Genomic DNA, 26830 nt, shown 5'->3' with positions numbered 1-26830 from the left:
TTTTGATCAATAGAATCAGAACTTATAGTATAGTAAGTGACGTAGAGAATTTAGGGGTGGGGTGATAGAGAGGAGATTGGTTTTCCATGGAGAGGAAAAAATCAAGGTCCTACTAGGACTGGAACCCAGGATGTGTTATTTACAAGAGAAGACTTTGAACCAATAAGCCATAGTGCTTGTACAAAGGCATGGCTTAGTACTGTTTTTCTGCTGTCTGATTAGACAAAATACTTTTGCTACAAAATCTACACGATCCAGACCAGTTTACTGTGAGAATACGGACAAAGACAAGAAGACATTTTGCTTACTCACATGTGCTGTAGAACTACTAAAGCAGGAAAAGTTTCGAGCTGCTTGAGCGTCAGTGCCAATAATTCAATTAGTCCAAGGATAACCACCAGCAAAAGCAGAGGCAGCCCAATGGTTCCAAATGGGATGTAGGTTTCAAAAAAACAACTTCGCTGTTTTTCGCCTCATCTTTTGTAATTTAGGCTCTTCATTAGGATGCCCTAAGTGAGGGTCTCTAACTGAAGGAATTCCACTGAGACTCTGACTGCCATGTGGTCATCACTTGCACTCACAGGAAGCAGTGATTTGGAGGGGAGGGAATGGAGGAGAAGAAAAGGCTGAGAGGGTTGAATTCAGGTACTGAATCTCCCTCAAAACCCTAGCTCCCCTAAAATCCCACAGGGGCAAAATCCAGCGCTATAATGACTCTAATCAGAAATCCAGAGGTGCAGAGCCTCTTGGGGGAAGGTAAGGGGAAGTGAGGCCTGCTGGCCACATGGGGTTCCTGGATCCAGGTGCAGTCCTCCTAAAGTGAAGAGCCCTATGGCTCCTGCGAAACCCCACAATGCCTTCTACTCACCTAAGCCTGGTTTGAGGCACATTAGGTCACCCACTCATCTGGTTTCAATCCCGCACTTGCACCCTGCGGGGATCGCCCCACCCACCCATCCACCCTAGTTGCATGCCCCATCCTCTCAAAGCTCAGAGGGCTGGGTCGGGTAGCTGTGAACGTGCCCGCAGCTCTGCGCCACAGAGAAGGTCCCGCGTGGGATTGTACAAGGGCCGGGGAATTCGAAGTGAGGCTACAGGGGCCCCGGGCCCCTAGGACTCGCGGGTACTGAAATGCCTGAGGGGATGAGTAAGGGAGGTCCACAGGGGAGGCGAGTTCCAGCGACCTCGCCCTAGTCTCCTTGGGGGTGTGAGAACTGGCAGAATGCATCCTCTCAGCGCCTGGGGAAGATGCCAAGACACGGGTCAATTGCAAACTGATGTCTGCTCTGAGATCTGGGAAATAAGACCGTCCACACATGCAGCAAAAACTGGAAGATCTGTTGCCACAATAAGGAAACTCTCTCACAAACGCGTACCTTTACACACTCGCACACAACCATGATTGGATGTCCACGTGGGCGAGACGAGAGCTCTCTGTTCTCTGGTTACGGACACAGAGAATAAAATCCCGCTGCCCACCCCCAACCCCCAGGCACAGCTGACAAGAGGCTTCACCTCCGCCTGGTCACAGTCCCATCTGTGCGTACGCAGTGAGTTTTAATAATTTTCTGAAGATGAATCTTTTTTTCCTCTCCTGGAATTTGATGGATTTTTTTTTTTTTTTAATTCGTCTGTCTTCGTGCTTTATGATATTCGGGTATCATAAGCACACAGCAAAGGAGGAAAACTCAAGTCTCCAGTGTCCCGGCTTGAACCGAATATCAAACACTTCGCCGCTGGAAGAAGTGTGAAAATCTCATCCTTCACTCTCCCTCAACCTTCCCAGTCCCCCAGTTTCTCCTTGCACAGCAAACATAGTCTCTCGGGGATATTATTTCCTCCATTTTTTATACAAATAAGGAAATTGCAAACCATTGTAGGGCATTTTCACTTGAGGTATGGTGGAGTGATTTCCAAACCAATACAGAAAGAGCTTCTTTCTTGCTTGACGGCATAGAATTCGTTTTTGGATGTTTCACAATATATATCTTGCCCATACAAACAAGCCGCAGTAAATAATATTCCTTATCTGACATGGCAAGTGGGCGTGAGTACTTTCTATTCATGGAATTGCTGAAGCAGTCTATGTGATAGTGTGATGGTAATTCTGTTGGATCTTGCCTAATATACATTCCCACCAGCATGCCACAATGGTCTGGTTTCTCACACTATTGCAACCACTTTGGATTACTATACTAGTAACAATAATAGGAAACCTATTGTATTCTATTGGATTGATTCTGGCTCACGGTGACCCCATCTGTTACAGGGTAGAACTGCTCCACAGGGTGTTCTTGGCTTTAACATTCACAGAGGCAGATTGTCAGGCCTTTCTTGCCTTTCTTTTGTGTGAGACTCTATGGGTCCAAAACAAGTAACCATTAGGTTAGCCCATAAAGATTTATCCTTTGGACACGAAATACCGTTCCTACATATAAAGAATAGTCAGAAATGACAAGAGTCTCATTTTCTTTAATAGACCATAATCGATCTTAACCTACTATTAGGGAGATAGTTACTTTGCTTATGTTCTCCAAAAGCGCCCTAGTTGAGAGCTCACTTATGTTCTCCAAGGGTGCCCTAGTTGAGAGCTTGGCTGCCAACCAAAAGTTCAAACCCTTGGATTTTTTATCGTCCAGTTAGAGGATTCGATCAAAACGGGCTAAGTTTCTGGAAATTTCGTCCTCACATAGATTCAATTTACAATAGATTTGGCATCGGTGGGATTCCAACTGAATGGCCCCACAGAGACTGGAGCCTTAATCAAAGGCCTTAGACCTCTCAGACAGACTGCCATAATGCCCAGGACGTTTCAATCATATTTACCAAGACACAAGATTGTTATCCACCACCTTATTCTTTTCCTAGAATATTTCTACATGGTAGTCATCCAAAACACCAACAAATAATAACTAAAACTTATTGGAAATTTAGTACCTGCCATGCATTGTCCTTACTTTTACTGTCATTCAGTCCTCTAAATTGCCACAGTGATAGGTGCTTTTTACTATGATTTCCATTTTCCTGATGAAGAATATGAGGAACAGAGATATTAAGTGACTTGCTGAATGTCATCCAGCAGTAAGTGATGTTTAAAGTGGTAGTGGGAGACTTCACTTTCTTGTATATTTAGTCAGTATGGGTTAAAATCCTGAAGTGATTTTGGTCAAGGCTATGTGACAAACTGAAAGCAACAGCAAACTGTTGCTTTAATGTTCATGGAGTTAGATTGCCAGGCCTTTCTTCTGCAGTGCCACTGTGTGGGTCCCAGCCACTATTCTTTAGGTTACTAGTTGAGTGCAAACCGTTTTTGTCACTAAGAGACCTTTATGCCGACATAACACAAACAAACGGAACAATCCAAACCAGTTGCAGTCAATTGGATTCTTTGGGTAAATAACACTTTCAGATATTATAGCATACAGTAAACAAGCCATTGTTAGTCCACCTTGATGTTACTTGGTCCAACGGAGCCACCCAGAAATTGGAAAATAAATCGCTATTTAAGTTCCACTTGTAAATGATGTAGCAAAATGGAAACTTCAGATGAATGATGTTGGACTAACTGGGTAGCCATCTAGGAAAATGAAAGTTTATGTCAATATGTCATCGATGAAACTTAAATTCAAAATACACATAAAATTTAAAGGTAAAAAATGAAAAATAAAACCAAATATAAGTACTGGAGAGATTACATAGCTTTGGGTAGAAAACCAATTTTTACACAAAACATAGAAACAATGAAACCTTGACATAATTCAGTACATTAAAAAAATTCTACCTGAATACACCTCCATTCTCTTAAAAAAAAAAAAAAAAACACAAGATGAGACAAAAAGAAACAACAACCAAAAACCCAAACAACCTACAAGAAGAGTGGGAAAAAAAAGAAAAGAATACCTCATGGAAAAAATATTTGTAATTTCCCTACTACATAACTGGGAAATATTAGTTTCCCTAACGTGTAATGTGCAATAGAGTAGGTTTGGAAAGTGCACAGTGTGGGGGGCGGGGCGGGGGGGGGGAAGTTTCCTATTGGCTTATGTGTCCCTGAGTGGAGCAAACTATTAATTGGCTGGGATGTTAACTGAAAGAATGGAAGTTGGAGTCCGCCCATAGGCACCTCAGAAGAAAACCCTGGTCATCTACTTCCAAAAAATCAGCCATCAAAAACCGTATGGAATACTCACCTCCAAACACCCTGTCCAATGATGCTGTCATACACAGCCTTCAAAAGGCAGGCGAGTTGTTCATTTTTACTTAGCATTAGGTAATGAAATGAATCTGGCATTGAAACGGACTTAAATTATTACCAATGGGCTTAGACTCTGAAAACAAGTTCTATGTCACATGAGTCCATCTTCAGATTGAGCAAGAAAGCCAGAGGGGAAGGGCCACCACGGGTTCTCCAGGCTAATGGAGGAGAGCCGCATTGCCCCAGAGGCTTCCAGTAGAGGAAAAAGAAGGAGAAACTGAAACCCAGCCCATTGGCCCTGCTTGTTTTATTATCTGGAAGCTTTTTCAGAGGCCCTGATTGTGTAATCAAAACCTTAGCAATTGGTAGGACTTCGTATTCGTTGCTGTTTTAAACTAAGAAACTTCCGGCCCAGCTATTCCAAGCACAGAGCCTATGAAAAGAACGCTGGAAAAAAAAAAAAAAAAAAACGAAAGGAAACCTTAGGGAGCACAGTTCAACTCTGATGTACCCGGAGTCTTCAGGAGTCAGAGCTGACTCCATGGCAACTGCATATTAGCTTGCTTATGCAAATAATATTCGGTGCAGGTAACCCCAGACTAACCCCAGGCTACTTGCCCGGGTAGGTAAAGGGAGCGCTGGCGCCATACCGGTTAAGTACTATGGCTGCTCACCAAAAGCTTGGCAGTTCGAATCCAACAGGCGCTTCTTGGAAACTCCACGGTGGCAGTTCTACACTGTCCTATCGGGGCGCTATGAGTCGCAATCGACTCGGCGGCAATGGGATTGGTTTTTTGGGTTTGCGTAGGCAGAATCCGACGCAGGTGGAATGGGGAGGGGAGGTGGTGGAAGAGTTTCACCGTGTATAAAGTCTTACGTTTTTGTAATTTGGAAATATATGAGTTATATTTGTTTAAATCTATAAACATTTTAAAAACCATAAAGATTGAATCCTTGGACACGAACCACTGCTCTTAGATTGATCTTAACCTATTATTAGGGAGATAAATGTCTTGCTTATGTTCTTCAAGGGCGCCCTAGTTGAGGGCTGGGCTGCCAAACAGAAGCCTAAATTCAGCAGCCGCTCCTTGGAAACTTTATGGGGCAGTTTCGCGCTGTGCTGTATAGGCTCGCTACGAGTCGGAAGTGACTGAATCAAAGCGGGTAAAGTTTTTGGTAATTCCCTTCTCTGATGGAGTCCATTTCCAATAGAGTTGGCAGCGGTGGGATTCAAACCCACGCCCCCGCAGGGACTGGAACCTTAATCCAGCGCCTTGGACCGCTCGGCCACGCTACCGTGCTCCCGAGAAACTCTTAAATCATTATATTTAGGAAGCTACAAGAGTGTTTTCCATGACGTTATACTTTTCCTAGAACATTTCTACACGGTACTGGTCCAAAACTAAAATTTATTGGAAATTTATTACGTGCCATGCACTTACCTTACATTTACTGTCATTCAGTCCTATAAACTGCCTCAGTGGTAGGTTGTTACTATGATCTGCATTTTCCTGCTGGAGATTACCAGATACAGAGATAATCAGTAACCTGCTGAATGTCACCCAGCTGTAAGTGATGTTTAAAGCAGTAGTGGAAAACTTCACTGTGTTGTATATTTATTCAGTCGGTGGTAAAATTCTGAAATGATTTTGATGAAGGCTATGTGACAAACAGAGCAACAGCAAACTTATGTATGACTTAGCACTGATTGCTTTTGGGGAATGGAGACGTATTAAAAAAAACAGGAAAGCCATTGTCATCCAGTCGACCTTATAGGACAGAGCAGGACTACCCAAAGGGCTCCCAAGGAGGAGCTGATGGGACTCCAACTGCTTGGCCTTTTGGTTACTAACCCAACTCTCGATCACTGTGCAATCAGGGTTCCACTGGTCAGAGCATGGTATATGGAAGTCTAATATTTCGGTAATTTCACTGATGCTTGAAATGTTTCCAGTGTGGAGAAATTTACTAAAAGGAATTTAAGTGGTGCCTTCTTAGCACAGCAGGTAGCCGGTCAGTCTCATAATCTGAGGATCCTGATTTCAAGCCTTAGAGAGAGTACCAAGGTTTTTCTTGTCTCTTCTACTAAACCCTTTTGAAAAAGAAACGTAGTAAGAAAAATTGTAACACTGATCAAGTTTTTGAGTACAAAACGCAGATTCCAGAAGTATCTCCAAGTAATCCTGAGTGATGTGATTATAGGTAGGGAGCAGGACCTGTAATTTTTAACACTCTGCCAAGGAATCCTTAAAAAACGTTATCAATTTCTTTTTGTAGCCAGACAGCTTTTCAATACGCTGACTACAGTACAACCTAATACCAAACTCTGGATTAGTTACCTATTGCTACTGTAGGAAATTATCACAAATTTAACGGCTTCAAAAAACACAAATTTATTATTTTCAGTTCTGGAGGTCAGAAGCCTGAAATGGGTCCTAGGGAACTAAACTCAAAATGTTGGCAGAGTTGCATTGTCTCTGGAGACTATGGTAGAGAATACACTCCTTGTGGTTCCCGGCATCTGACTCCACTCACACTCTTTTGCTCAAGTCTACGTTATGCTGATCTGTGGTTCTGTTGTCGCATTGCTTTTTCTAACGGTGAACCACCTGTCTACCTCTTATAAGGATCTTGTGACTATATTGGGCCCACCCAGAAAATGCAGACATTTTTTTCCATCTAAACATCCTTCACTTAATCAAGTGTGCAAAATACCTTTTGCCATGTAAGGTAACAGATTCACAGTTTTTGGATATTAGGATGAGGATAGTTTATGGGGATATAACTACACATGGTACAGTCTTCCTTCTGGTCTACGAAGATTCACAACTGTCCCACATGTAAAAACATTCACTTCATCCCAGCATCCCCCCAAATAGCAACCCATTACAGCATCAACTCAAAGACCAAAATTCTCATCTAAATCTCATCAGCCCAAAAGTCCTAAATCTTCTATTATCTATATCCTCTAAATAAGTATGGGTGAGGCTCTGGTATAATCCCTCCTGAGATACAATTACTGTTTTTCTGTGAATCTGTGAAATTCAACAAACAAACAAATTATCTGCTCCTCAAAATGCAGTGTGAGACAGGCATAGGGTAAGACTTTTAGACATTTCGATTAAAGAAGGGAAGAAATTGAAAGACAAAAAGGAGCCACTGGTCCCAAGAAGTGTCTAAATCCAGCCAGGTAAATAACATTAGTTATCAAGGCTTGGAGTTAATGCTCTGTGGTTTAATGGCTCTGCCATCAGAGTCATCCTCTCAAAATCATCTTTCCACTTACATGAAAAGTGAAGAGCACATGTTTTTACCAAATTCTGCATTCTGAAATCGATCAAACATGCAATCAATGTACCTTGAAAAAAATTTTTTACTGGTACTTGAATTGTGACAGTTGGAAACAAAGAAGAAGGACAAGTAGCTGTAAAATATGGCCTTGGTGATAGAAACAGTGCTGAAGATCGCATGACAGAATTTTGCAAGACCAACAACTTCTTCATTGTACATACCATTTTTTCACCAACATAAATGGTTACCATACACATGAAACTAACCAGATGGAATACATAGGAATCAAATTGAATAAATCTGTGGAAGGAAATGATGGAGAAGCTGAATATCAGCAGTCGGAACAAGGCCAGGGCAGACGGAGGAATAATTGGTGAATTTATTATATGCAAGTTCAAGCTGAAGCTGAGGAAAATTAAAACAAGTCCATGAGAACAAAGTGTGACCTTGAGCATATCCTATCCACATTTTGAAACCATCTCAAGAATAGATTTGACACATTGAACACTAATGACCAAGGACCAGAAAAGTTATGGGATGACATCAAGGACATCATACGTGAAGAAAGCAAGAAGTCATTAAAAAGAAAGGAAAGACAAAAATGGATGCCAGAAGAGACTCTGAAACTTGTCCTTGAATGTTGACTAGCTAAAGAGAATGGAGGAAATGATGAAGTAAAAGAACTCAAGTGAAATCTAAATAGAAGTTTTCAAGGGGCAGCTCAGGAAGATAAAGCAAAGAATTATGATGAAATGTGCAAAGTCCTGGTGTTAGAAAACCAAAAGGGAAGAACACACTTGGCTTTTCTCAATCTGAAAGAACTGAGGAAAAAATTCAAGTCTCAAGTTGTAATATTGAAGGGTTGTATGGGCACAATATTGACTGATGCACGAAGCATCAGAAGAAGATGGAAGGAATACATAGAGTAAGTATAGCAAAGAAAACTGTACAAATGTCAACCATTTCAGGAGGTAGCATGTGATCAAGAGCCAAGGAGAGTGTAAGAACAAGTTTAAGCTGCTCTGAATGTGTTGAAAAAAAACAAGTCTCCAGAACTGACAGAATACCAATTGAGATATTTCAAAAAAAAAAAAAAAGAAAAGCAGATGCAACCCTGAAAGCACTCACTCATCTCTGCCAGAAAATTTGGAAGACAGTTACCTGGTCCACCTCCTACAAGTGATCCATATTTGTTCCCATTCCAAAGAAAGGTGATCCAATAGAATGCAGAAATTATTGAGCAATATCATTAATAGCACTCAAAAGTAAAATTTTGCTGAAGGTATTTCTAAAATGGTGGCAGCAGTCCATCGACAGGGAACCAGCAGAAATTTAAGCCAGATTCAAAATAGGACATGGAATGAAGGACATCATTGCTGATGTTAGATGGATCTCGGCTGAAAGCAGAGAATACCAGAAAGATGTTCCCCTGTGTTTTATTAACTATGCAAAGACATATAACTGTGTGGATCATAACAAATTATGGATGGCATTGTGAAAAATGGGAATTCCAGAACATTCAGTTGTGCTCATGGAGAACATGTGCATAGACCAACAGACAGTTGTTTGAACGGAAGAAGGGGATATTGCGTGTTTTAAAATCAGAAGAAGTGTGTATGAAGGTTGTATTCTTTCACCATACTTATTCAATCTCTATGCTGAGCAAATAATACCAGAAACTGTACTCTATGAAGAAAAACAGAGCATAAGGACTGAAGAAAGACTCATTAACGACTTTCCATATGCAGATGACACAACGTTGCCTGCTGAAAGGGGGGCGGGATATGAAGCACTTACTGATGAAAATCAAAGTCCACAGCCTTCAGTATGGATTGAACCTCAATATAAAAAAAGGAAATGAAAAATCCTCACAGCTAGACCAATAAGAGAAGTTATGAAAAGGGAGAAAATAATGAAGGTGTTAAGGATTTCATTTTACTTGGGTCCAGAATCAACGCCCATGGAAACAACAGTCAAGAAATCAAAAGACGCACTGTGTTGGGCAAATCTGCTGCAAAAGGCCTCTTTAAAGTGTTAGAAAGCAATGATGTCACTTTGAGGAGGACTGAGGTGCACCTGACCCAAGCCATAGTATTTTCAATTACCTCATAAGCATGTGAAAGCTGGACAATGAGTAAGGAAGGCGGAGAAGAACTGATACCTTTGAAGTATGATGTTGGTGAAGAATTTTGAATATACTATAGACTGCCAGAAGAAAGAACAAATCTGTCTTGGAAGAAATACAGGCAGAATGTTCCTTAGAAGCAAGGATGGCAAGACTTCATCTCACATATATTGGGCATGTTTTCAGGAGGGACTTATCCCTGGAGCAGGATATCTAGCTTGGTAAAGCAGGTAGACAAAAAAAGAAGGCCCTCAATGACATAGATTGCCACAGTGGCTGCAACAATGGGCTTAAACAGTCTGGGAAGTGTTTCTTTCTAACTAGGGTTGCTATGAGTTGGAACTGATTGGACAGCACCTAACAAGAATAACAACAAAGCATGTGTTTGCTTCCGAGTAGTTTTATTGGCCTATTTCGTGTCTATAGAATATTAGGAGTCTGCTACAGGAATTCAGGGGTACATGATTTATTAAGGGAGTGCTCTTCAGGATGGGAGAAGGAAAGAAGCCAAACAATAATGTTCTCTTGGGTGAAGCCTAGAGTTAGCATGACCCATGCGACAAGGGTGCTGGGATGTAAATCCCATAGCACAGTTGTCCTTGAGTCAAGGGGTTTGAAATTTTGCACCTTCTATTCCCTCCAGTCAGTCATTGGCTGCTGCTGGAAATGGAGTGGTGGCATAATCTACCAGATGACTCCAAACCAAGGGCAATTTACTGGAGAAGGTAATACAGATAAACCATGGGGTGGTTGGGTCCAGTGGTTGTAAAAAGAAAATGGGAAAATAGTTTTTTGAAGTACCAAGATCATGTACTGTGGTTATTTGGTGCTGTCAAGTTGATTTTGACTCATAGTGACCCTATACAAAACAAAATGAAACACTGCCTGGTCCTGTGCCATCCTCAGAATCAGTGTTATGCTTGAACCCGATATTGTAGCCACTGTGTCAATCCATCCCATTGAGGGTCTTCCTCTTTTTTAATGACCCTCTATTTTACCAAGACTGATGTCCTTCTCCAGGAACTGGTCCCTCCTGATAACACGTCTAAAGTATGTGAGACCGAATCTAGTCATCCTTCCTTCTAAGGAGTATTCTGGCTGTAGTTTTTCCAAGACAGATTTGTTCTTTCTTCTGGCAGTTCATGGTATAGTCAATATTCTTGGCCAACACCATAATCAAAGTCCTCAATTCTTCTTCGATCTTCCTTATTCATTGTCCAGCTTTTGTATGCATACGAGGCGACTGAAAACACCTCTGCTTGGGTCAAGTGCACCTTGGTCTTCAAGGTGACATTTTTGCTTTGTAACACTTTAAAGAATTTCTTTGTAGCAGTTTTGCCCAGTGCAACCCATCATTTGATTTCTTGATTGCTGCTTCCATCAGTGTTGATTGTGGGTCCAGGTAAAATGAAGTCCTTGACAACTTCAGTAGTTTTTCCATTTATCATGATTTGACATATTGGTTCAATTTTGAGGATTTTTTGTTTTCTTTACATAGAGAGGTAATTCATACTGAAGGCTATAGTCTTTGGTCTTCATCAGTAAGTACTTTAAAATCCTTTGGCTTTCAGCTAGCAAGGTTGTTTCATCTGCATATCTCAGGTTGTTAAGTAGTCTTCCTCCAATCTTGATGCCAAGTTTTCAGTGTGCTCAGTAATCACTTGTTACCCTTTCCAGTGTCATTCAAGAGCAAGACAGAAAAAGAAAGATTGAAAGAAGGGAGAAAGAACAGGCTGGATCATTTCAATGGAAATTTCTTTAGGTTGATAAGCAGTGTTTGGAGTATGGAACCACCTGCGTTTACCAAGAAGCAAAGCTTCTTCCTGTTTTACCTATTCCTCCCATGTCTTGCACTTCTCCTACTCTACCAATCATTCACCATCTCTTGAAATTGGATCCCATTTTCAGACATGGATAGCAACTGAATCCATATAATTTTGGCTGAATGCATAATATGGAATAAGTTAAGACAGTACTTGAAAACACAGGAACCTTGATAATATTTTTAGGAATGACTGAAATAGCCTTTACAGGTAGAGGAAAGTGCTGAAGTGAAAGACCATTGGACTGGAAGATCTAAAGATCCTGGATTTCAGCGGCTTTAGTTAGTTTTGCATAATTACTTTCTTATAAAACAGGTGCATTGCAAGGCGTAGGATTCTAATGGAACTGAGTAGTACATCTATACAACACAGAACTATGTGGTTTTTGTTTGTTTTAAGTCTGTATCTATGTTTAGGAGTCCTGGTGGCTCAGTGATTAACGTGGCAGCGCTTCCGTAAAAATTAAAAACAACAGAAGCAAACCCACTGCTGTCGAGTCCTACTCATAGGTACCCCTTAGGGTTTCCAAGACTGTCAACCTTTACAGAAGCAGAGTTCCGCATTTTTCCTCCTGCGGGAGCCAATGTCAGTTTCGGGCCGCGGAGCTTTACAGTTAGTGGTCGATAGATTTAACCGCTGTGCCAGGCCTGGAAACCCTACCGAGTAAATCTTCCAAATCCTTATGAATAGGAACGGACTCGACAGCAAATGGTAGGTTTTGACACTTTTTACTTATTTTGGCAAATGCAATCAAGGTGTATGCATATATATTTTTATCATCCCCTCCCTTACGTACTTGTTCCTTGGGTCGTTATGAGTCGGAACAGACTCGACAGCCAGGAGTATGGTTTGGTTTTGAGGTCTTACACGAAGTGCTAAGAGAAGTTTTGTGTATTTTATTTAAAATTAAAAAAAAAAAAAGGAACTGAAATTCAGTGAGAATACCTAGGAACTGTTGGAATAAATTCCATTTTGCTACATGCTTTTGCACTTAATATCCATTTCTGCTTTGATATTACGTATTATGTGGCGGGGGGGATGAGGAATGTTTTTAATCACAAGAAATGTGAGAAAGTTCTGTAGAAAAAGAATCAGTACACTGTACAAGGAAGGTTTCTGCGTGGCGTGGAAGGTTTGGGCTCGGTACCTATTGGTAATGGAAAGGTGGCCAGTTGGAATTCACTCAGCGGGACCGTGGAAGAAAAATTCTGGGCATCTGCTTCCTTATGAATTATTGCTCGGTATCCACATGTCGCTATGAGCGGGAATCGATTTGACGGCACTGGGTTTGGTTTCGGTTTTTTTATGGAGATGTTACCGACTCAAGGTGACTCCATGTGTTGGCTGAAATCTTAACATACGCAGAAGGCCAGGCCTTTACTACCGCTGGAACTAACAATCTAGGTTAGCACTCTAGCGCATTTATGCCCCTTTGATTCCATTAAAGGTGAAATCCAAGAAACCGCGCCCACTACCTTGGAGTCTATTCAGAGCTGTAACCTTTGCAGAAGTAGACTGCCAAGTCTTTCACCCGCAGAGCGCAGTGGTGGGGTCCAGCCGCAGATCTTTTTAGCTGGCAGCTGAGCGCTTAACCAGTGTACCACCAGGTTTCCCCATAAAGACTGAAGCCTAGGAAACCCTACTGAGCAGCAGTTCTCCTCTGTTTACACGTGGGGTCTCCATGAGTCAAAATCAACCTTGATGGGAACAGGAACACCCATCCAGAACAACAACGGAATTTCTTACCTTCCCCCATTTCAGTTTCGTGTTTTCCTTCTATCGCCCACAGTGAGAGCCCTGGTTTACAAGAACCTCAATATGTGTACTCATTTACTGAAGCCTAAAACTTGCACGAAGTAATATCAGAATTGCTACACCCATAGCACTATTAAAAACAAAAACAAAACTCAGCTAAGTAGAGTTTAATATTTGAGTTTTTTTTTTCTTACAATGAGGATGAAACATTGTGTAAAACATTTTCTTGAATCAGTTCTCTTTTTTCTCATATATGGGCATGTAATTCCTTTGAAATATTTTAGATGTGTTCCATTTGCATTCATATTTAGAGCATTCTCACACACATTTGACTTAGTTTTATTTATTTATTTGCCTGTGTGAAATATTAATATCTTTCCAAGACTCAAAAGGATACAGAAAGTTACATTCAGACAAGTTACAAAAGAATGTTTTATCCCGGGACTCAGCCAGGTGATGGGAAGAATGGAAGCAGGTTCCGGGCAGTCTGGTGGAAGACCACCCACCAGGAACAGTGTCTTTCTTTCTAGCACTAAGACATCCTTCTCTTGGTGTATCGGTGTCTGAGAGGGTGCAGTGTAGGGAGTTTGGAAACAGGAAAGCTGACCATGAGGTAATTTTATCTTAACAAGAGTCCTCTAACATTAGGCCAACAGTCATGCTGATTCCTCTGAAATATTGTTTTTACCCGGGGTATACCTCAGTGGAAGAGTGTGTGCTTAGCATGCAACAGGTCCTGGGTCCGATCCCTAGTACCTCCATCCTTCTCTCCTGTCAAAGCCTAGTCATTCATCATCTTAGTCTCAGAAAGTTGCTTCTTTCTTAATCTGACTCATTTTGTCCTTGGTGTTTCAATCTTTACTGACTTGTCGGGACATTGGTGCTCTCATAAAGTTCTTTGCTGTCATTCTTATTCATGCATTCTCTCCAAGCACTCTCATTACTCACTGGTACATGGGCCACCAGCTGCACATCCCAAAGACTAAGCAGACTGTTAAGACGATTTGGGGAAACATCGAGTGTCAAGAAGACAGAGAATTTGAAAGAAGCGAAACCTGTTCCAACGCTTGGGAAATACCATTGTTCCTTCTTTGGGATGGACAATAGAAAATTCTGAAATAATGTTAGGTGAAGAAGAATTCATTCCTGCCAAAGAGGAGAGCCATTTTCTCATCCTATTTTGTCTTCTGGCATGCTCTAAGATGTTGAGAAGTAGATGTTCAACCCAGATTTGAGCTGGAGATGCAAAGACTCAACACCCTGTCTTGCCTACCTCTCATTCATGGTCATGGATATGGAGCAGAAATAAGCCATCAAAGTGCATAGCAACTTCTTTCTCTACCTGACCTGAGAGAACTCAGTGTCTGGGTGTGGTTGGCAGAGTCCCATCTTTGAAGAAGCTACAAAACAGAAATGGAGTACAAATCCTAAACACTCAAGGGTCAAAAGAAGAGAGAACAGTCACATTAACCCAAAGACCTCAGATAAGGTCTACATTGTTTCAGGACAGTTGCCACATCCTTGTTGAATGATCTTAGTTTCCTTATAAACATTTTCAGTTGTTGAGCTGAGAATAAAAATAACCTTGATGAATCAATGTAAATTTGATCCTGCAGTCCAGAAGATGAACTAAAAGGCTTCTTTGTGTTTTTCCCTAAACCTGGAGAAAATCCTATAGAGAGATCTTGTAGAGGAAGGCTCAAAGGTGAAAAAAGGCTAGTTTGTCCATAGGAAAGCGGGAATCGGTTATGATAGTGGAGGTGAGAATCCAAGAGACTGGAGACCTTTCATAATGCTTCATCCCCTTTTCTCTTCTTTCCAAAAGCTGCAACTATCCACCTTCTATCCTTCTGTCACAAGCCACCCCTAAGCCCATTTTGAGGTCACCTACTTGACTTGCAAAGGACTCACCTACTTTGCTTTGCACCCATAGTAACCAAAAAAACCAAAAACAAACAAACAAACAAGAAAACCCGACCTGATACCGTCAAGTGAATTCCGAGTTATAACGACCCTATCCATTGGCCTTCCAAAAACTGATAGATTTAAACTGCTGTCCTTACAGTTAGCAGCCAAACTATTAACCACCAACACTGGGTCCACACCTATATTTAAAAAAAAAAAAAAAGTTGCCTTTGAATCAATTCCAACTCATAGGGATCCTACAGGATAGAGTAGGACTACCCCAAAAAGTTTCAGTGGATTGGGTAATTGATTTGAACTACTGACCTTTTGGTTAGCAGATTGAAGGCTTAACCATTGCTCTACCAGGGATAGGACTGAGGAAAAGGTGCCTGAGTATGTAGTTATTATTGATTGTACAGAGTCTCTGACTTTCTGTGGCTACAGTCCCCCTCTTTAGACTCCTTTTGAGCTAAGAGCAGTATGTGAAGTGTAGAGGAGCCAGATAGAATTCTTTAGGAAAAAGTTCATTTTCAGTAGATTTCATCTAAGTGTAGAAATACGTGGAACAAACAGACACGAATTTGGTTTTTTTACTCTTTGCATTTCAAGCAAAATCTAACAAATTTGATCAGTTGTGGTGGTGATTAATCTCAAAGCAGCTGGGTCATCTGATATTACTCTCAACTCTGCTCCTACCACATCCGTACACAGAAATTGGGAGATCTCTGTTGGTGCAATTTCCTCATTCATTCCAGAGAGGCCAATTCTGAAAGATGAGCTGGCACCCAGATGAACATTTTTATTAGTTCTCTATTGTCTTTATTTTCAGTCACACCAAGGCCTGTTTTCAGACTACAACACTCTAGCACATACACTAGGTGTCTTCTGGCTTCTCTAGCCTTCCTAACCTTGTTTCCCACATGGAAATTCAAATTAATTATAAATATTTATTTTACTTCCCTGTTTAGCTGATTTGTTGGCAGAAAACTGCCCTGATATCATGAAAGATGAGAAGATATCTATTCAAGATGCTCATCAAACTCCATGTAAGGTAGCTCTCAAAAGAAAGTTGCCAAGACATATTATAATCAAACTTGCCAAAACCAGAGATAAAGAGAGAATCTTAAGAGTGGCTAGGGATAAATGAAAACTCACCTAAAAATGGAGAGTCAATAAGAATAAGCTCAGACTGCTCTGCAGAAACCACGCAGGCACAAAGTCAAAGGGATAACTTATACAAAGTGTTGAAGGAAAAAAATTGTCAGCCAAGAATCAAAATTTGAGGGACAGCGAAACTGTCTCTCAAATATGAAGGAGAAATTAGGACATTTTTAGATAAACAGAAGTTTAGGGAATTTATAAAATCCAAACCAAAACTACAAGAACTACAAAAGGAGATCTCCGGTTAGAAAATCAATAATATCAGATAACGACCCAAGACTAGAACTCAGGACAGAGTATCCAGTGGTCAACCCAGATAGGAAAATGAGAAAAATAAATGAAGATAAAAAAAAAATACACAAAACAGGGAAAAAATTATGTCATTTATGTTGAAGAAGACAACATTAAATCAATATACAGGGATTAAGAAATGCAGTCATAGATCTTTCATACAGAGAGGAAGTCAAGATGACATAAAGCAATAAAAATTAGGGTTAAACTAAGAAAAATAGGGGTAAATATTAAGGTAACCCCAAAGGAGACTAACAATCCTACTCATAAAAATAAAACACATAGAAAAAAATTAAGTCTTAGCAAAATCAAAATCAACAACAACAAATAAGAGGAAAAGACAATATATAAAGATAAACTACTCGGCACAAAAAATTAAGTGGGAAAAAGAAAATGTCAACAACACACACAAAAAAACACATCAAAATGACAGCACTGAACACGTACCTATCCATAATTATGCTGAATGTAAATGGAGTAAATGCACCAACAAAGAGACAAAAAAGTGACAGAATGGATGAAAAAACATGATCTGTCTATATATTGCCTACAAGAGACACACCTTAAACTTAGAGACACAAACAAAAACTCAAAGGATGGAAAAAATATATCAAGCAAACAACAGTCAAAAAAGAGCAGGAGTGCCAATATTAACTTCTGACAAAATAGACTTTAAAATTAAATCCCCCAAAAAGGTTAAGGAAAATGAAAACCAAACCAAACCCACCACCGCTGAGTTGATTCCAGCCCATAGCGGCCCTATAGAACAGAGAAGAACTGCTCCACAGAGTTTCCGAGGGGCTCCTGGTGGATTCGAACTGCTGACCTTTGGTTAGCAGCCATAGCTCTTAACCACTACACCACCAAGGTTTCCCAGGATAAGGAAGGACACTATATAATGATTAAATGGACAATATACCAGGAGGATAAAACCCTATTTCGTATTTATGCACCCAATGACAGAGCTTCAAGACATGTAAAACAAACTCTAACAGCATTGAAAATTGAGATAGACAGCTCCACAATAATAATAATAGTACAATAATAGTAGCAGACTTCAATACACCACTTTCAGTGAAGGACAGAATATCCAGAAAGTAGTTCAATAAAGACATGGGAGAGCTAAACCCCACAATCAACCAACCTGACCTCATAGACATATACTGAACACTCCGCCCAACAGCAGAAACCCTGGTGGCATAGTGGTTAAGTGCTACAGCTACTAACCAAAGATTTGGCAGTTCAAATCTGCCAGAAGCTCCTTGGAAACTCTATGGAGCAGTTCTACTCTGTCCTATAGGGTTGCTATGAGTTGGAATTGGCTCAATGGTACTAGGTTTGCCACCCAACAGCAGTCAAGTATACTTTCTTTTCCAGGGCACATGCAACATTCCTTAGAATAGACCACATATTAGGTCATAAAGCAAGCCTTGGCAGAATCCAAAACATCGAAATATTACAAAGCATTTTCTCTGACAATAAGGCCGTAAAAGTAGAAATCAATAAAAGAAAAAGCAGGGAAAAGAAATCAAACACTTGGAAACTGAACGATACCCTGCTCAAAAACCACTGAGTTGTAGAAGACATTAAGGATGAAATAAAGAAATTCATGGACTCCAATGAGGATGAAAACACTTCCTATCAGAACCTTAGGGACACAGCAAAAGCAGAGTTCAGAGGTAAATTTACATCAATAAATGCACACATGCAAGAAGAAGAAAGGGTCAGAATCAAAGAATTGTCCCTACAACCTGAACAAATAGAAAGAGAGCAAAAAAAAGAAACCCTCAGGCACCAGAAGAAAGCAAGCAATAAAAATTAAAGCAGAATTCAATGAAATAGAAAACAGAAAAACAATTGAAAGAGTTAACAAGACCAAAACTGGTTCTTTAAAAAAATTAACAAAACTTATAAGCCATTGGCCAAACTGAGAAAAGAAAAGCAGGAGAGGAAGCACATAAACTGAATAAGAAAAGAGATAGCAATATCACAGGAGAACTCAACTGAAAGTAAAAGAATCATATGAGATTACTGTGAAAAATTGTGCTTCAACAAATTTGAAAACCTAGAAAAAATGGATGAATTTCTAGAAACACACTATCTACCTAAACTAACACAAACAGAGGTAGAACAACTAAACAAACCCATAACGAAAGAACAGATTGAAAAGGTAAATAAGAAACACTCAGGGAAAAAAAAAAACCCTGGCCCTGATGGCGTCACTGCAGGTTTCTACCAAACTTTCAGAGAAGAGTTAACACTACTTCTACTGAAGGTATTTCAGAGCATACAAAAGGACGGAATACTGCCACACTCATTCTAGGAAGCCAGCATATCCCTGATACCAAAACCAGGTAAAAACACCACACACACACACACACACAAAAATTACAGACCTATATCCCTCATGAATTTAGATGCAAAAATCCTCAACAAAATTCTAGGCAATAGATTCAACAACATATCAAAAAAATAATTCACCATGACCACGTGGATTCATACCAGGTATGCAGCGATGGTTCAACATTAGAAAAACAATTAATGGGATCCATCATGTAAATAAAACAAAAGACAAAAACCACATGAACTTATCAATTGATGTGGAAAAGGCATTTGACAAAGTCCAACATGGGTTCATGATAAAAACTCTCAGCAAAATAGGAATAGAGGGAAAATTCCTGAACATTATAAAGGGCATTTATTTCTACAAAGCCAACAGCCAACATCATCCTAAATGGAGAGAGTCTGAAAGCATTCCCCTTTGGATCAGGAAACAGACAAAGATGCCCTTTATCAACACTCTTATTCAACATTGTGCTGGAGATTCCAGCCAGAGCAATTAGGCTAGATAACGAAATAAAGGGAATCCAGATAGGTACGGAAGTAGTGAAAGTATCTCTATTTGCAGATGACATGGTCTTATACACAGAAAACCCTAAAGAATCCTCAAGAAAACTACTGAGACTAATAGAAGAGTTCAGCAGAGTATTAGGATACAAGATAAACATACAAAAATCAGTTGGATTTCTCTGCACCAACAAAAAGAACATTGAAGAGGAAATCACCAAATGGGTACCATTTACAGTAGCACCCAAGAAGATAAAATACTTAAGAATAAATCTAACCAGAAATGTAAAAGACCTATAGAAAGAAAACTAGAAGACACTACTGCAAGAAATCAAAAGAGACCTACATAAGTGGAAAAACATACGCTGCTCATGGATAGGAAGACTGAACATTGTAAAAATGTCTATACTGACAAAAGTGATGTATAAATGCGATGCAATTCTGATCCCAATTCCAACAGCATTTTTTAATGGGATGGAGAAACAAATCACCAACTTCATATGGAAGGGAAAGAGACTCCAGATAAGTAACATCTTACTTACTGAAAAAGAAGAACAAAGTGGGAGGCCTCCAACTACCTGATTTTAGAACCTATTACACCACCACAGTAGTCAAAACAGCCTGGTAATGCTACAGCAACAGATACATAGACCGATGGAACGGAATTGAGAACCCAGACATAAATCCATACACATAAGAGCAGCTGACATTTGACAAAGGCCCAAAGTCAGTTAAATGGGGAAAAGACAGTTTCCTTAACAAATGGTGCTGGCATAACTGGATATCCATCTGCAAAAAAATGAAACAAGATGCATACCCCACACCATCCACAAAAATGAACTCAAAATGGATCAGAGACTTAAATATAAAATCTGAAATGATAAAGATCTTGGAAGAAAAAATAGGGACAATGCTAGGAGCCCTAATGCATGGCATAAGCAGTATACAAATCATTACTAACAATGCAAAAACAGCAGAAGAGAAACTAGATAACTGGGAGTTCTTGAAAATCAAACACCTATGCTCAACCCAAGACTTCACCAAAAGAGTAAAAAGATTACCTACAGACTGGGAAAAAGTTCTTAGCTATGACATTTCTGATCAGCGCCTTATCTCTAAAATCTACATGATACTGCCAAAACTCAACAACAAAAAGACAATAACCCAATCAAAAAATGTGCAAAGGATATGAACAGGCACTTCACTAAAGAAGACATTCAGGGAGCTAAGAGATACATGGGGAAATGCTCAAGATCATTAGCGATTAGAGAAATGCAAATCAAAACCACAATGAGCTTCCATCTCACTCCAACAAGGCTGGCGTTAATCCAGAAAATACAAAATCATAAATGTTGGAGAGGTTGTGAAGAGGCTGGAACACTTATACACTGCTGATGGGAACCTAAAATGTTACAACCACTTTGGAAATAAATTTGGTGCTTCCTCAAAAAGCTAGAAATAGAACTACCATATGATCCAACAGTCACACTCCTTGGAATATACCCTAGAGAAATAAGAGTGTGTACACGAACAGACATATGCACACCCATGTTCTTTTCAGCACTGTTTACCAAGTGATCAGATTGACTGTGAAGGAACAGCGGAAGCCCCTATTCTTTACATAGGCAACTGACAACATCAACGACAGTACTAATTCAGTGGAATATGACAGCAGTAAAAAATAATGACTTCCTATTCCTTTTGTGGATTGATCCTTTTATCATTAAGCTATCTCTGTCCCTGTTACTTTTTTGTTCTGAAGTTTTCATTATTTAATATAAATATAGCCACTTTTGTTTTCTCTTGATTGTTTGTATGATATATCTTTTTAAGAATTCTCTTTAATTTCTACCTAACTATATATTTTTTTTTTTATATAGTTACATGGGGAAACCCTGGTTGTGTAGTGGCTAAGTGCTTCGGCTGCTAACCAAGAGGTCAGCAGTTCAAATCTGCCAGGCACTCCTTGGAAACTCTATGGGGGAGTTCTACTCTGTCCTATAGGTTCGCTATCAGTCGGAATCGACTTGATGGCAGCGGGTTTGGTTTTGGAATATAGTTACATATATGAAATGAGTTCCTTGTAGACAACTTATACAGGCAGTCCCCAGGTTATACACCTCTGACTTCAGGAGAACTCCTTTTGCCCTTTTGTGTTGGGTAGATTTGCTCTCACTTTGAAATGACTGAGTCAATCCTACTCTGCTGGGAGCCAGGCTGCAAGGGCGGCCCCTCTGTACCCACTGCCCCCAGCATAAACATCGAAGAATTCCTGAAAAGTCAGGAATATCTCTGTCATCTGTGTTATGTTTCTGTTTCATTTTCAGCCTGTGTATAGCAGAATGTATAAGCATAAAATTCCATTATAGATTTAGGGACCTTTGGAGGGGGGCGTCCTACTCATAATCCCCTGGTGAAATCCCGGGTAGGGACAGCCCGTGTATTACCTGGGGATCAACACGAAGTTGTCTTAGGGGGAAAACGAATAGCTCGACTATGGAAAAAAAAAAACAGGATGGTGGAATCCTGGTACTTACCGAGGCCCTTTTGTGATTAAACCACCACCCACACATGATCCAATAAAAGTGGAAAAACAATATTTTGAATTTCTATTGGCAAGAAATTGGGATTATGACGCTGATTGGAGACCATATAGAGTAGAAGGAAGTTTTATTACTCCAAAACCGGCTTGGGGGTATAGAGATTGGGCTAATTGTCCTTGGCATAATCGTGGACAATATGATGTAACCCAAAGTGGCTGGACTTCAAGAACTTGGCCACCCTGGACAAGATGGACAAAGCCTATGTGGCAATGGTTTTACAAAAAGATTCATTGTTATAAAAACTGTGGAAGGTATTGCAAGATTAAGCAAAAGTGTAAAGCAGTATGAAGTCAATTGTTACTTTGTGTAAAAATAAATCAACAAAATGTTCTCTTCAACTAAACAAAAACTCATTGTATTTGTGTGCGCATGCAGAACTGTACTATGTGTCACTTGGAAAATTATGTCTCTGGAAAATGATGTTATCTATGATGATTATATCTTGTACTGCCCCTTTGTTGATCATGCGATGTTATGCTTATGTAAGCTTATGATATAAAAGACCATGTAAAAAATAAAGAGGAGGCTTTTTTTTCTGCAGAATGAAAATATAAGACACACTACGTCTCATTCTTTTTTCGCCAAACTCTAACCTTCCTCTGGTGACCCTGTTCTTTGCTGAGGCTGGCCCCCGGCACTACTCCAACAAATTTTTCACCACAATCACATTTACATGCTGCCTGTACAGCTTTTAAATCATTGAAAAGGCTTCTAGCCTTTTCTTGCACTAAAAGAAGCCTAAATAAGAACCATAGGCACTTGTTTTGACTTACCTACAAATTTTTTAAAACATTTTTATTGTGGTGTAAGTGAAGGTTTACAAATCAAGTCAGTCTCTCATAAAAATTTATATACACCATGCTATATACTCTGGAAACCCTGGTGGCATAGTGGTAAGTGCTACAGCTGCTACACCAAAGGGTAAGCAGTTCAAACTCGCCAGGTGCTCCTTGGAAACTCTATGGGGCAGTTCTACTCTGTCCTGTAGGGTTGCTATGAGTTGGAATCAACTCGGCACCGGGTTTTTTTTTTATATACTCCTAGTTTTTCTTCCCCTTAATGAGACAGCACACTCCTTTCTCCCCTGTATTTCCATGCCCATTCTGTCAGCTTCTGTCCCCCTCTGCCTTCTTATCTCCCCTTCAGACAGGAGCTGCCCATATACTCTCATGTGTCTACTTGATCCAAGAAGCTCACTCCTCACCGGTACCATTTTCTACCTTATACTCCAGTCCAATCCCTGTCTGAAGAGTTGGCTTTGGGAATGGTTCCTGTGTTGGGCTAACAGAAGGTCTGCAGACCATGATCTGTGGGGTCCTTCTAGTCTCAGCCAGACCATTAACTCTGGTCTTTTTAGGAGAATTTGAGGTCTGCATCCCACTTCTCTCCTACTTCTTCACGGATTCTCTGTCGTGTTCCCTGTTAGGGAAGTTATTGGTTGTTGCTGGGCAACATCGAGTTCTTCTGTTCTCAAGCTGATGTTTATCTACAGATTTGAATTAAAGACTTAAACACACAGTTAGGAATGGCTACCATTTCTTTTTCTCTTCTGGTTTTCTTCAGAGCTAAGAGCAGGAAGAGAGGAGTGAAGAAGCAAAGCTTCCAGAATAGGTCACTAGGGTAAAATGAAGGGCTTTTATGTAAGAGAAATAATTGAGAGTAGAATAAAGATTGCAAGAACAGGGACTTGAACCCTGAACCCTCAGATTAAAAGTCTCCTACTCTACCAACTGAGCTACCCAGGCCTCTGTATATGGTATTTCTGACTACCTCCTTTAGGCTTTTATATGGCAGTTGCAATGCACTAGCTGCTCTTTCGTAATCCTGTGGTGGCCTTCTCTGTGCTACAGGTTCTCTATGAGTTAGAATTGACTCGATGGTAGCAGGTTAGTTTTTTTGGTTATATGTGGCCAATTGGTTTCTTATTTCAAGTGTTCAGATAGTTTTCTTTGAATTCTCTTTGTTGGGAAGAATATTTTGTTTGAAAGAGGTGCTGTCATTCATTGGATCATTGGTCTTCCTTCTGTCTTTGCCTTGTATCTCTTTAGATTTTAATAACCAGAGTGGTGACCCCTAAACAAATCACTGCCAGTTCATGATCATACCTAGACAAGGAGGACTTCATTACTTGCCAAATGTTGTGATTTTATCCCTTTGTTCTTATTTCCCCACCTGCACCTATTTTTCTGAAAGCAACATGAATGCTACTCTTCTTCTTATCCCTCTGCATTGTCTTGTACCTCTTTCTGGCAGCTTTGGGAAACACGAGAAAAGCGGTGGAGAGATTTCGAGGACCTATGAAAATGTACAATAACGATGCAGATGCAAAGAAGCCTGGATTTAATATTCTACATTTCTGTACTTGCCTTTCTTGATGATGCACCTTGCCTACCAACGTGAGCCACTCCTTCTCAGTTTCTTTCTCTCCTTCCTCTTCCTTCTTCATGTCTTTATGCACTGTTTCCTGCCACATTCAAAGAAAAAAGGGTATTTATCTTGAGGAATTAATGTAAATTATTACATATCTTCCAGAGTATGACCCAAGACAGTTCATTAGTCTTGACCTAAACCTGGGGAAAATAATGTACAGGGAATCTGGGAACAAATGGGGAAGTTTTGTTGTGAAGGAATGACTAACCTCTCTGGCGAGGAAAGACAGAGTATTTCCTCTGGGAAAAGAGTATTGTTTACTTCTAAAAAAAAATCTCAGTACTTTCAAGAAACCAAGGCTATTTGAAAACTGAGAGAATTTGTAATTGCTCTACTTTAGTTATTTGTGGATTTCTCTTTTCTCCTAGTCTATGGCCTTATAAGGCATAGTTGGGGGTGGGTCACACATAAGTGCCTTGGATTCCTTTGTAGATCAATACCAAGACAATTCAGGGATGACTTTTAAGCAAAGTACCTCAGAGGTTCGCATTTCAATGAGAGAAGGACCCCTCCCAGCTATTTTGGCTCTCTTCTCCCACTTGAAGTAGCTTGGAAGTCACCCAATTGCACATCAGACCTCTAAACCTCTCACCAAGTGAGGTAAGGGACCCACTATTTAGTTCTGCCTCCATGTCAGGTGATTCTTCTACTTGTTGATAGAGGATTAAGTTGTTAAAATCCATGTTACAAATGGATTAAAATACATTTTTTTCCTGGCTTTAAAAATAGGCATTTCTGACAGGGGAAGCTCTTGTTTGAGCTTCCAGACCATTCTCCTTGGGGCATTGCCATCTTATCTTTGAGGCAGGAGAGGCCTGAACATACTAATCTTTGGAGCTCCTTCTTCTCATGCTGTCATCTGCACCCCTTTATCGAAGAGTTTACTTCTTGGCTTGTATTTCTCCACCCAAAGTATCATTATTATCAGTGACTTAGAGAAGAACACCCTGGAAGAAATACATCACTCCTGATCATTGCAAAGTTTATTAATGCTATGTAATTGTTTTCAGTGGTTTCAACTGCTACTTGATTCCTTTTTGAACGTCGTTAAATTTTCTTTCAATTTCAAAGTTAAGCATTTGAAAACAGAAACCACATGCTCCCGAGCAACACTTTCCTTTCAGATTTGGACTACATTTTTAGTGTATCAGTCCTGTGGCCCGAAGGATAAGGCCTCTGATTCCAGGTCCGATATTGAGGGTTGGAACCCCTTCTTAGTGCCTTACTTCTGGTTTGGCAAGAAGTAGAAGCTTCTTGAAATGGCTTCCAATTGAGAGTGTTTGTTATAGGAAACACAAGCAACTGTGATGCATCTATCGATTTTTACCCTTCTCTGCTCTCTTTCTCCTCACCCTTCTACATAGTCCTTTGGATGCATCTCCCTCAAAATCTTTGGTGTGGTGTGAAATGAATATGTTATGTGACTTTATTTAAAGTTCTAAAGACAAGAAAGTGGGATTCTGTAGCCAAATATAAGAAATGTAGAAGGGAAGGAATTTTAATAGGGTACTTGCCAATGCTCATATATCATTTTAATTTAGCTAGGTGTGTGTGCAGTGTGGGATATTTTCTACAACATGGTGTTTGAAATTCTCCAATGAAAGTCATTTTACGATGAACGAGAATAACTGCTCTGCTAAAACCAGAAGTGGCACAAGAAACTTTTAAGACATTAAAGCTAATCTACTCCCAAATTGAACTATTGTGGCCAGTGATACCGTCGGTCGCTAAAATTTGGATTATAGTTGCAATGTTCATGTTGAATATCTCTGTGTGTCTTGAGCGCTGTTGTTTGGGTTGTCCAATGTCCTCTAATCACTCATCCCCCATTGACCGCTCTGTTAAAGATTGCAATAGAGGGCCATTTTAACCCATTGAGACTGAGTCAATTCTGACTCCTAAAGTCCATATTGGGCAGAGAGAACTGCCCCATAGGGTTTCCAAGGAGAGGCTGAAGGACTGGAACTGTCCACCTTTTGGTTAGCAGACGAACTCTTAACCACGGTGCCACTAAGGGCCAGAAAATCAGCTGGAAACTTTCCTCTAGTCTGACTTTCAATGATTAAAAGCATTAAGGGGTTTTCGGAGGGCCATTTCCTTTTCTCCTTTCTCTCTGTCCTTGTTCTTCTACCTTGATTATCCATGATATGCTAACTAAAACTGAATATTAATTGATTACATGTTGTGGTGAAAGTCTTCTTGCTTTGGGGCAAGGGCTGGTTCCTTCTCTGTCTCTTCCTTCTTGTCTTCCTTCTGCTGATATCCTGCGAGGGAGATGTTAAGCCCCAACAAGTATAAATGGAAGAACACTAAAAGCAACTGTTTGGACCATTGGCTTTCTTTTCCTGTGAGCAGAACAAACATGATAAAGGAAATTAGAGGTTGAGGTTGCTAAATGGTGAAG

The 26830-nt window shown here is 40.2% G+C and overlaps 1 non-coding gene across 1 annotated transcript; it reads right to left on the bottom strand.

Annotated features, from left to right (window-relative positions):
- Positions 1-5410: 5410 nt before the first annotated feature.
- Positions 5411-5492, bottom strand: TRNAL-AAG (transfer RNA leucine (anticodon AAG)). The gene has a single exon. It is a non-coding gene; the product is annotated as a tRNA-Leu (tRNA).
- Between the last annotated feature and the right edge of the window lie 21338 nt (positions 5493-26830).

Source organism: Elephas maximus, chromosome 1 (genome assembly GCF_024166365.1).
Source record: "Elephas maximus indicus isolate mEleMax1 chromosome 1, mEleMax1 primary haplotype, whole genome shotgun sequence".
NCBI lineage: Eukaryota > Metazoa > Chordata > Mammalia > Proboscidea > Elephantidae > Elephas > Elephas maximus.
Note: the sequence above shows the minus strand (reverse complement) of the source record. Positions and strands in the feature narration are given on the sequence as shown.